The following is a 13,672-nucleotide window of genomic DNA, read 5'->3' as shown; positions in this document are numbered from 1 at the left end:
TTTCTTAAAGTTTCCAGAAATTTTACTGAGTTAAATATTCTATTTTGGCAGGAAAATATTGCTAAAGCAGATCGTGGACTTGAATTAAATAGCCTTTTGTTTTTTATATTTCAAAAATATTTTAAAACAAATTTTTTTTTCTTTATTATAAATTAATATTTTTATATTATTTTTATATTTTCATATAAAAATAATTTTTTAAAATTAAAAAATTATTATTTTAATATATTTTTAAATAAAAGTATTTTAAAAAATAATCATTATAATAACTCCAACAACCTTTTCGATTGCTTACAAGCCAGATCGGGGAAAGTAAGTTGGCCTTTCAGTTGTTACTAGAACCACCAAGAAACAATGTGGGGCGTGAGATTTAATTAAATTAATATTTTTTAGTACTTTTTATTATTATAATATATTAATAAAAAATAATTTTTAAATAAAATAATATTAAAAAAACAATATTTACTACGCTTCTAAACATCTTCCGAAAACACCCTAATTTTATGTTATTTTTAAACTAGATTTTATTTCTTTAACCATGATTATAGTTATTATTAAAAAAACAAGAAGCCCATGGCTAAACTACTGCAGTAAAAAACACGATTCACTTAAAAAGTGAAATTATGCATTTGTCCTTGACAATGAATTGATAAACTAGCTTTGAGAGACAAAATTTTCTTTTCACGCGTCATTTATCATTCTAAATTTGTTAAGGGAAATCTCAATCTTTTCCCAATTTTTTTTTGCATAATTAAACTACTTGAATAATCTTAAAAAACAATATATATATATATATATATATATGTCATTTGAAGCATTCTTGGTTTTTCACTTTGTAAAGCATACTTTAATAACTCTATTATCCTTCGATTAAAAATTCTCAAAGCATGGGCTTATTCCTAATTTCATAATGGTTTTTTTTTAATAATTATTTGGTACTTGTAGCAATGTAGTCTTTTGATAAAAAAAAATAAACAAATAAAAATTCTCAAAGCATGAGCTTATTCCTAATTTCATAATCGTTTTTTTTTTTAATAATTATTTGATACTTGTAGCAATGTAGTCTTTTGATAAAACAAAAATAAAAAACAAACAAATCATGTATTATACAAGTTAACCTCTTCACCACCTTAGAAAAATGTGTGCGTCTAATTCTAGTGGTTGGAATCACTATTCTACTATATCATTTGAATTATTTCGATGCCCTTTTCCTCCCCAAACAATGCATGCATGGTTATTTCATTGAGTTTGGTGTTGATTCATTTTTTTTCCCTTTATTTTTATCTCCTCTACCTGGATTTGCACGATATCTTTTAAAAAATCATGGTAGTCATTCGAATTTTTTTCCCTTTATATTTAGTTATTTTTTTATTTGAAAAAATAATTTCAAATTTTATTTTATTTCTCAATTTCATCATCCTTCAATTTTTCAACTCCCATATATGTCCTTATTCTTTGAATTGTTATTTTTTTATTTGAGATGATTTACAAATTTGATATTTTTTGTGATTTCATTCTTATTCATTTTTTTTTTATCAAGTTTGATTTTTATTTCTTTCATTGCTATTTTTTCCTATTTCAATAAGTTTTTTTAATTGATTTTTTTTATTCTATGTTTCAATATTAAATTGATTAGAAATTGAGCTTCTTACTTGAACTCAGGTCTAAAATTTCACGAGTTATGGTTTTAGAAAATTAATGAGTTTGCTTAGTTTTTCATGTTATTAGATTAGATTATCTTTTTTATATTATTAAATTAACTGAACTTATTAAATTTATTTGATTCAATGACTCAAGTCTCATATTTCTTTATATATATATATATATATATATATATATTAGCATCATCTTAATTTTTTTATTCCTTAGCCCAAAAAGAATTTATCATGGCCCATGACATTGCGCCGACCATCAATACAGGTTTGCTCGAGCCACTTTTTTAAAATTAATTTTTTTTATTTTTGCTTTTGGCCTTTAATTTTTGATTCATTAAGTTTTCTAATTTATTTTGATATGAGTTTCATGGTTTTATCATGATCTTATACCTTATATTATGGGTTTCGAAGGATAACCATGATTGAAACAATTTTTTTACTTTCTAGTACCTTTACAATTTGTTTTAGGTTTTTTTAAAAATTATCCAACTAGTTGTGTAGCACGGGCTATAAAACTAGTCATAACTAAAAACCAACTATAACAACTTGGGTCTGTTTGGAAGTATGGTTGTTGTTGCTTTTTAAATAATATTTTTTTTTATGTTTAAAAAATTATTTTTGAGATCAATGTATTAAAATAATCAAAAACATAAAAAAAAATAACGAAAAAAAACTGAAATTTTTTAAAACCCTCTCTTAATATTATTCTGTAAGCAATTCAAATAATACTCAAAACTTGATTTGATCTTTGTCAAAACAAGCTTTTCTTCTTTAAAAAAAACTAAAATAACATTTTTTTCAGATTTATTTTCTTGTTTTAGGCTTTTTTTTTTTTAAAAAAAAACCCTTGAAATAATGTTGTTTAAAACATTGGTTTTTTTCTAGTGACTTTGCTTAAGCTAGGCCTAGGTTGGTGGATTATCAAGTTGATCCGTTGGGTCGATGCTCTTGGGGAGAACTTGAGGTGTTTTCAAAACTTAGCCACGGAAGCATTTATAAGTATATATTTATAATTATGATGTAGAGTGTTTTTTAAAAGTGTTTTTTATTTAAAAATATATTAAAATAATATTTTAATTTTTCATATTTATTTTTATATTTCGATATAAGTATATCAAAATAATATATATAAAAATACTAAAATAACATAAATTTAATATATTTTTAAGATAAATACATTTTTTAAAAAATAAAACATAAAAGTGACCACATCTCAAACGACTCAAGTCGTTTTTTCACCTCCCATCTCAGAGACACATCCTGGTCTGATAACATGATTCTTTTGTGTCATTATGCTTGATTATAGAGATATGTTTTTTTTTTTTTTCTAATTGGATGACTTTTACTAATTTGTTCTTCTATTTTTGTTATTATTCATGTTTTTGTTTTTATGCTCAAGTTATTCTTTATTTTGCATGGACGTGCACAGTCAAACTAGTTATCTGAATAGGTTTTTGGATGTAATAAATTATTAAAATGAACATGCCACAAGAAAAATTAATAAATAAGTATTTCTCCTTTTCTTTTCTTTTTTCGTTTAATTTCAAATACGAATGAAATCTGATGATGCGTGTTCTTCACAATGAAATCAAATGACTATTACAGTTAAAATAAATTAATAAAAAGGGTCACAATCTACTATATATTATTAATGTACATGGCTGCCCAGGGCCAGCATAGAATTGACTTCCATATTTATTTTCTGCAATTCACTTCTCGGTAACAGATGTATTCATAAGAAAATTAAGAAGTTTCGTTAAATTAGATTAATTTATTTTTATATTTTAAAGTCAATTTTCAGTACATTTTTATAAGTTAAATCATTGATTCTAATCTATCTTTATATTCTAATTAAGTCATTCTTCAATCTAGTTATCTTTCTTAAACACACAAACTGTCAGAAAAGTCAGATCTTATATAATTTATTAAAATAACATGATAGGATTAAAGAAATAGTCGTATGTTTAAAAATAAAATGAAATAATTAAATCTATAAAAAAACACAGATTAATTATAGACAATGCATGAAATATAAAAACAATTGTATTAAAGAATATTATATTTTTTGCAGATAAAATGAAACTTATCGGCAGGCATGGACTACGCATGGCTGCTGCTACAGCAGCTAGCTAGCTTGGATGTTCTTTATTTGGTAACATTAAACACCCATTAATTTATTAATTAAGAATCGTATCCTCTTACGTACAGTACTGTACCATAAATGAACATAAGACCATCTCTTTATGTTCTCAGAAAATTAATCAAAAAGCAGAACATTTCCTCTATGTTTTGTACGTGGTTTGATTTTTAAAATCTTTTTTCAGACAATAATCTAATGAAGGCAGCAGTAGTGGAGCTTATTATATATACACCAATGGGCTAAATGACTGTTAATCTATGGCATGGACGGCAAACTAGCTAGCTAGGTATACTAATTAAATGTGCATTATGATATTAAGGTTGTTTTACACAATATGTAAGTAATGTTTCACATCACATGCAGCTAGATTCAACTATATACTCTGTGCTTGGAAATTCGACTCCATTAATACTATCTTATAATCCTTTGAAGCTATATGCCAGGTAAGTACAGATTGAGAAAGGAAGTGCTCTTGAATTCTGGATTTGATGAAAGTAACTGATACATCCATGAAAGGAAGAGAGAAAGCTTAAATTGAAAGCAGCAATGTGTTAAACAATGCTTTGAATGATGATGATCGTAGCTTAGCCAGAAACATTGAACTCAAGCATGGAAGATCAGCAGTACTCATAAGCCTACCGCGGTAAGGATGGTTATTATCCTGCTAGCTGTTGCTGACAAGCTTTAATTATGGCATTGCCACTTCCTTCAGCAGCATCCACTAATATTTCAGAACTTGATCTTGACACCAACATGTTTCTCGATCATGCATCCATCGATCAAAATGGGAAAAGGAAATGACCTGATACAAAATCAGAAACTAATGTTTAAGCTTAGTCCAGTAACAATTACTTTGAACAACGATAGGAAGAACAAGTAGTAGATCCCAGAAACAAACTGAGAAGGTTTAATAGTATATCCCACAGTACTTTTCTTGCATATTGACTAAATAGATCCAAGCAAACTCAATAGAAAATAGACCTAATTTCTGGTTATTATATATATATATATATGGACAAGGTATAGAAAAAACAAAATGAGGGCAGAAAGCATTTCTCCAAGGCTATATCAGAATCAACTAGTTTGATAATCCAGTGTGCACGGCTGGGTATCTATTAAAAAAAATAGCAATATTGAAAGGAAGAAATCTTCAGGAAAACAAGCTAGGAGAAGTTAAAAGGAGTAGAAATTATGCAAGCGCAAGCTAGCTCGGAACTTGTTTCCTGTACTCTTGAAACAGTACACCAGAGATGACGGGAAGAAGCATACAAGAGTGATATTGATTCGGCTCGTCTTCATGAGTGAAGAACTTCAGATGCTTATGCACAGAAGATGAACCGGACCAATATCACGCCGTGTCTACTTCTCCAGAAACATGGCCAGATCAGTTCTTGACCTCGATCTCTTCCATGAAACACTGCTTCAATTCAATGCTTAGATAGCGGAGCTGGAACCCCCCATATATAGAGGGGGGGGGAAGGGTTTTTCTGTCTCGATACTGTGGATGGCCCCTAGCTAGAAGCAAGGACTTGAGGAAGTAGGGCAGAATCACTACAAGCATATCGGAACAATGTTATCAAGATCAAGATTTTGGAATCCCACTAGCAATCTCTTTCCTATTGTTTAGGAAAAGAAGTAGCATAATGGAGTATTTCTTTTAATCTTGGGATGTGAACAAGAACGCAGAGCAAGTCACGTCGCATTTATATCGTAAATACGCACATGTCATGGTTAATTTATTCCTGAACTAACCTACCAAGCTAGCTAGCTCCACGTACAGTCACCTATAAATCCAGTAATACATATACATACATACATACATACACACACGTCCTGCACTCAAGGGCGGAGAAATGTAGGCGGCTAGGATGAACTGTATCCCAGGTAAAAAAACAAAAAAAAAAAAAACTGCTAAGGTTCTGGTTACTGTGTAATTTCTTAAGCCTGCTGGAGCGTGATTGCAAATATAAATGTCATTATGCAATTAATAATGCCGGACATGGGCTAAGCTGAACATGTTATTAGAAGCTATTTTTTTTTTTTATTTACGTGGGTGTTCGGGCCAGCTTGCATGCACCACGACTAATTCCACGACTCACTGAACATCCTGTAAACCTAGCGAGCATGTAAGGCACCGCGGGGGTGACATGCATGCACGGTGATGTTTGAACCCAGGATATAGAGGAAGGGAACAAGTCCCTTCAACCGCTGGGCCAAAACCTCGTACTATTAGAAGCTATTTTGAAATCATGAGATATTGACATGATTTTATCGTCATGTAGTTTATATTTCATGAATATCATGCTAAGGCATCAATATTTCTTTATCGTGCACTGTCTTTCCTAATCCTCTATTATTCATTATAAATTATAATGAAAAATCAAGAAAGTAAAGTAGAGAAAAATATATTTTCACTATGTAAACCAGGTGAACATTAAATATTAAAGAACATTTTCCATAAAATATTGATATTTCAAATCATAATGATCAATCCCCTTTTAAATTTCAAGGAGTTGAAAATGATGTTAATACTATTAAACAAGATCCCGATATATGAATTTTGTTGTGGCAACATCATATTAATTAATAAGATAAAATTAGAAGAGTTTACATCAAAATAGATCCATATCAATCTAAGTTAGAAGAGTACTCGAGGACTGAATCAGGATGACAATACCATCGATTTCAATACACTTGATTTGATCAATTTTCTTGGTTAGAGTGCTTTCCATCAAATTATGCAATATTTTGTTTTTCATGCTTTTTTTTTTAAAATAAAGTGCATCGTCATTTCACATTCATTACCGAAGGCTTTAGAAGTTGGAAGAGAGTTAATAATAGGTTAAATGTGCACTTTTAATGCATGTGGAAAGTCCCACTTCTTTATATAACTTTTGATACATGTTAAAACCATGCTTCGAAATAAAATGGATGAGGAGTTTTTAGCAGATTTTATGATAATTTATATTCAACGAGAGGTTGTTGAAGATATTGATTCGGATTTGATTATAAATAAATTGTATTTCACAAAATATTAAAGGGTGTAACTTCGATAGTGTAATTTATTATTATTAATTTTTAATTTTATATACTTTAAATTTTATTTTTTTATATTTTGTGTTATGTATTTGGATTGAAACTTTATCAGTAACTTAGCAAATATATATATATATATATAATTTATCTTGAAAAATAATTTTTATTTATTTATTTTATAGCTCAAAATAAAAAAATAAAAAAATCCTGACTCCATCCTTGGCTTGGACTGATACATGAAAATGCTGCAGCGCTTGTGAAAAGAAGGGGGTCACGTCATTTTTTTACCGACTATTTGCAGGGGCGAAACAAGAAATCTTTTAGTGGTGATTTTATAACAGAAAGTGGGCGTAGAGTATGGAAAGAATTACCTCTCAATTTCCTCACCTCTACAGAAAGCTAAGCAATAGAGAAAATCTAAACATCAATAATAAGAATAAGAATAATAATAATAATCTACTGAGATAAATAAACCGGACAACCGTGTTTATACTGATCTTAGACTTAAATCATAATTTTTAAAAAGATTTTTTATTGAGAATTATATAACTAATAAAATCCAACAAGCATTAAATTTTCAAAACTAAACAAAAATTATAAAATAACCAGGAAAAAACAACATATAATAACTTTGGATTTAATCTAAATATGAATTAATGATTAATTTAAAAATAGTACTCGTTTTTCATTAGAAAACTTGTTTGACTTAACTGAAATTCTTTTTATATTTATACTTGTGTGTTTATTCCAAGAAAGATGAATTAAAATTAGAATGGTAAACTTGAAAATGAAAAAAAAAAAAAAAGAGTATGAGAGAAAATACATTACTTTTAGGTATCCAAATGTATAACCATTATGAAAAAAAAAATCAATAACTTATTTTTAAAAAGTAATAAAAAGGTGTTTGTTTACACGATAGCTTTTGCTTTTAAAGCTCATTGTGTAAATATTATGTTTGCTAATATTAAAATGCAATTGGCTTTTCATATGGGACCCATTTATTTTGTTTTGTTGAAACATCGGTTTCTAAGAGCTACTTCTCATGTTTGCCCACCTTCTAATTTATTTTGGCATTGTTTGCGTGAATAGTGCCATGATTATAACTACTTATATTAAAAAAATATTTTTTAAAAATATTGTATTTTACTAAAAAAATTAGTGTTTAACATTATTTAATAACACTGCTTAAATTAAAAGAACATCGCATGATAACATAGTATTTGTGGAATTTGATTGCAATTCTAATTTTGTTTCCGATGATATTTTACTTGCTTTTGTTGCGTACTTAAAAAATCATGAAAATTATAGTCCTTATCAGATGAATTTCATATATGATGAAATTGTAGATAAGTTAATGAAATAATAAAAAATATTTGATGTAAAATATTATTTATTTAATGAGTAGTAACAATAGTTAAATCTATAAAATTTAAATTAAAAATCATCAATATTAATATATATATATATATATTTTAATTATTTTATAATCTCAATTTAAAAAACATGTTTAACAAAATACATTAAACTATTTTTTATTTAACCTCAATTTCAATCACAATTTTAACCAAAAATATATAAATACCAAACCAACCTCAAGTAAAAATTATTTTTTAAAATTACAATCATAAAAACTACAACATAAATGTGATTTTAAAAATGTATGATGTCATGCCCTAGAAACATAGGGTAGTTCCACTAAGAGTAGCGATATATGCTGCAGTTGAAGATTTAGAAAAGTTAAACAGTTGTTACAAGCTGAAATATTTGGCTTAGACATGCACAGACTGGTCACTTGATCATTATCCTAGAGGTGTGACATTGCCATGGCAGATTTTCTATGCAGCATCAATCACCAGGACATGCATGCATTTTATATTTCATGTTTATTTTTTATTTTAAAAGTATTTTTTACAAAAAATTAAAAATATATATATGTTTTTGATTATTTTAAATCGTTGTGATATGTTACATTAAAAATAAATTTTTTTAATATATTTTATATAAAAAATATTTTAAAAAACACTCACTGCCATAATACTAAATAAACTTTAACTTTAATTAATTTGTTTATATATAAAATTTTTTTTTGCACATGTTATAACTTTGATAAATTAATAACTCTAATTAAATAACATTTTTGTTTGTTCCCAGCTTGAGTTTGAAATTTAAATAATATCTTAATTAATTAATTTTTTTTATGATTATATGGATATCAATTTATAGAGGTTTGTTTATGGACAAGTACTTGCAAAGTTTGAAGGTGTATGACACAACTTCTGCTTGTATTTTTAGGTATTGTTTTTTAAAAAATTGGCTTAAAAAACATGAAATTGATTTTTTTTTTTAATGTTTTGAAATAGTTTTGATGTGTTAATGTTATAAATTTTTTTTTAAAAAAAAATATTTAAGTATATTTTTAAATAAAAAATTATCTTCAAAAACACTATACACCACATCTCAGACATCTAGAGATGTTATCTAGTCGTTATAAAGGTATAGAAATAGGAGGCCATTTATCCTTAATTTGCATTTGATTGAACCATACGTTTCTCTTTTCTGTTTCTATTTTTTATTTTGTTGGTCTTCCTCCATTACCGTCTTGCCTCCCACTGGTCACTTCTGCAACCCTAACTAATTGAAAATGCAGGGAAAGTCAAAGCCACCAAATCTAAAAAGATCAAAGAACCCCTTCCTTTCTTCCAATAGAAATTCAAATGTCCTTCTTTTTCCACGATTATCTTAGTTCTTAATTAATGGTCAATTAATTTACCAAATTTAATGATGAAATGAAAATGGATTATGAGAGGTTCTCAGTCAAAGCATCCATGTAGCTTTCTATATTTTGCAATTTTTTTTAAAAAAAACCATTCTTTTGAATAAAGGGGCTTTGGATTCTGAAGAAAAAAAAAACTAATAAACAAATTCCTACTTGAATTTTCAAGCACGTTTAGCATTGTCATCTGCATAAATTTGATATTGTTTTTTTACAATATACACTTCTTTTTATCAAATAATATATACTTTTTTCTGTACACCATTGCAGGTGATAAATATAGACTATATCTTTGGGATCACGAGGTTTGTTTTTCTTGTAGTTTCAGGTTCGAGCCATGTAGTTGCTAATATAATTGCTACTAGAAACTTACATAATTTTTATTTTCAGGGCCCGTGAGATTAATCAAGGTGCGTACAAGTTAACCCAAATACTCATATTAATATAAAAAAAATTTAGAATATATGCTGGTTGAAACATTAACACACACACGAACTAGAATCTAATTCAATTGATACTAAATATATAATGCATGCCAGTTAGCCTATGGTCGATAAAATATTTAATCTGCAATCATACATGTTTTAAGATAAATTATACGAGTTTATTAGTGTTGCGGACCGGATATAATGAATAAATATAAATATATTTGACTGGAGAAATATAAATATAAAATAAATATTTTTTCATGAAAGTTTTAGAATGAGTTTAAATAGAAAGTACTATATGTTTTTTTTATGGAAATATTAAGTAAATGTTATTTTAAAAATAAAATATAATATTATATACAGGATAAAATTAAAGTTTAGCTAGCAGCCACGTGTCACCTTTTGCTATAGATCGAATAAAGGTGAAATGCTAATTAGCTTGATTTGTCTTCAATGGTGGAGTTTAATTCCAATTGAAGATCAGAAAAGATTCCCGCCATGGTTAAGATTGTCCCTTTCACCATGGATTTTAGGTCCCAGACAGGAAGACTTTAACATGCACCTTTATTGGTGGGTGTTTGAGATTGTGGTTGCGGTTAGTTTTTTAAAGTCATTTTCATTTAAAAAAACATGTCAATAATATTTTTTTATTTTTTAAAAATTATTTTTAAAATTAGCATATCAAAATAATTTAAAAACATCAAAAACATATTAATTTAAAATAAAAAAAATAAATTTAAATGTTTTAAAAAACACTTTTCCATCACAATACCAAACACTTATGAGTGGTTTATGTTAATTTTGTGAGTGTCGACATTTATGTATTCTTGCAGTCTTGAATTTGAAACTCTTGCCATCAATCGCATGGGATTTTAAAATCATTAAAATTTACGAGATTGTGATTTAAAATAATTTTTTATTTAAAATATATTAAAATATTTTTTCATATATTTTAATATTAGTATATCTAAAAAAATACTAAACAGACATCAAATTAATATTTTTTAAATTAAATATATTTTTTAAAAAATAAATAAAAATAATTTTTTGAAAAAAAACCGCCGCCCCAGCCGACCCTTTCATTTGACATCCAGGGGAGTTTTATTGACAGCTGCTAGGTACCTTGAAGGTGACACTACTATAGAAAATAGTATTGATTACCCAGGAATATAACCCTTATTTGCTAATTTTGCTTCGTGAAATAATTACTTAGAGGTAGTGATTCAAAGTACCGTGTGGCACTTGATTTTTTATTTTAAAATATAATTTTTAGTATTTTTGGATTATTTTTACATGTTGATGTTGAAAAATAAAATTTTAAAAAAATTTAAATAAATTATTTTGATATATTTTTAAAACACTTTAAAAAAAAAACAATTACTACAATATCAAACACTATCTTATTCCAATATTCTCTCGAAGGAGTAAGGTAAAATGAAAGAGATCTGGGTTGAAGTTCATGGATGATATCTCTTTATATCATAAGGTATATGCTCCAATGTGTCCTCTCATGTAGAAAGTCATGTTTGCAAAATTCTCAGCCAATATCAGGCAAGATGCTTGCAGAACAGTTGACCTAATCTGTGCTGATGCTGATAATTGAGATCATGGGCTGATGCTGAAATTGAGATCATAAAAATGTTTAAAGATTCTACAGAACAGCTGACCTTTTCTGTGCCTCACAAAAAAATCCACCGATCTTGGGGAAAAGGTTGCCTGGATAGATACATACACCACCAGCAAATTAAACTGTCGACATGAATTTGCTTCCTTTTCAAGCATTTTATCCTGCCAAATTTAAACACTCTGGAGAGCTACCTCCACTTGTTACAGGGTTAATTTCTCATTAAAATTTTCGGTTTTATGTTGTAATTTAGTTCTAAAGCTTAGTTTTTTCCTATCGATTCACTTGTATTTGCTTACAATTAGTTCAATTCTACAAGCTTGAAATCCAAGAGGTTACTCACACTCTTTCAATATTGCTGGATACATGACCCGCGCGATGCCGCGGGTTTTTTTTTTTGCATAAAAAATATTAAAAAAAATAAAAATTTAAAAATCTTGGGTTTTTTTACAAAGCTATACTTAAAAATTTTAGATTTGACTGCAACGCCTGACCTAAAAGTAATATTTATAATATTAATAATAAAATTAAACTTACATTACCCAAGTTTAAGTTAATTTAGCCACAACACTGAACCCAAATTTACTTATAATTAGTTTAATTCTATAAACTTGAAACCAAGAGGTTACTCACACCCTTTCAATATTATAAACAAGCAAAATATACAAATGGATATGAACAAATATACATGGCACACACGCAAAAAGACTTATAAATATATCATTTTGAGTTAATAAAAAGTAAAGATTGGTCATGTAATAATAATTTGTGCCTCAGGTGCAATGATTTTTGCAACTAGCCTTGGTAGCACACGTCGCAAATCCATTGATTTAAAAGCCCAAGGAAAACAATTCTGCTGCAAAATAGGTTGGGGAATAAATGGATCAAATTTTGGAATTTTCAAGGAATTTGCAGAGGGAAAGTTGACATTTTTAGAAATTTTGGTGGGGATTTGAGATTTGTAGTTTTTTGACCAACTAGGAGGGAGTTAAAAAAGAAAAAATGCAAATGGTTTTCATCTGTAAATTGGTAGATAAATAAAATAAAACTCAAGAAACGGGATTTCCAGCACTGAATTGTTTGCGAAATGAAATAAAATTTCTTTTGAAAATTTGAAACAAAAAGAGATAAGAAATGGCATTCATTAATCTACCAAATCAATAACTTAATATATATTAAAGCCAATCATTTCTAAACTCTAATTGATTAATATAAAATATAATAGAAGGGATTTTCAATTTTTGAACCCTAACTAAATCATATTATAAAAAATAATAATATTATTATCATTCTCATCAAAATCAGAATTTTATTGGTTTGAGAGTTGAGAGTATATTTGTTTTTGTATTCAAAACTTGTTTTTAAAATTTTTTGATTTTTTTTTGCTTCAAATTACTTTGTTTTGTGATTTTAAATTGTTTGACATGTTGATGTTAAAAATAAATTTAAAAAATAAAAAAAATATTATTTTAATATATTTATAAACAAAATATATTTTAAAAAATAACCTTCAAATACTATTTTAAAATGAGAAATAGATGGAGGGAGAGATAGTAGGTTAAAAATTAAAGTGAGAAAGATGAAGAGTGAGAGAATGAGATGAATATAGAGTTAATTTCTTGGGTAATACAAGATAAAATACATTATAAAGGAAAAAATAAAAATTTTCTAATTTTTCTCTTGCTAGAATTAGAGATTACCAATCTTGAGTGCAAATCGATCCCAAATGTGAGGTATTTGATTTTTTAGAAATTGGAGACAGATTTGTTGTTTTAGAAATTATGGTGAACATGTTCAACTAGGGGATAATTTGGTTATAATATGTTATAATTTGACTTATTTGGTTTTTAATTTATGATAATTTGGTTTTTGTTTTGGTTAGGTTTGAAAACCGAACAAACTGAAATGTTTTTTCTCATTAATTTTTATTTTTTTAAAATGTTCTGGTGTTCATATTTCCTTTTCTTTTATAAATTTTAATTTGATTTGGTTTGGTTTTTAAAAATTGAATAAAAT

The sequence above is a fragment of the Populus alba genome, chromosome 15 (assembly GCF_005239225.2).
Source record: "Populus alba chromosome 15, ASM523922v2, whole genome shotgun sequence".
Classification (NCBI taxonomy): Eukaryota; Viridiplantae; Streptophyta; class Magnoliopsida; order Malpighiales; family Salicaceae; genus Populus; species Populus alba.
This window is presented reverse-complemented; position numbering follows the sequence as displayed.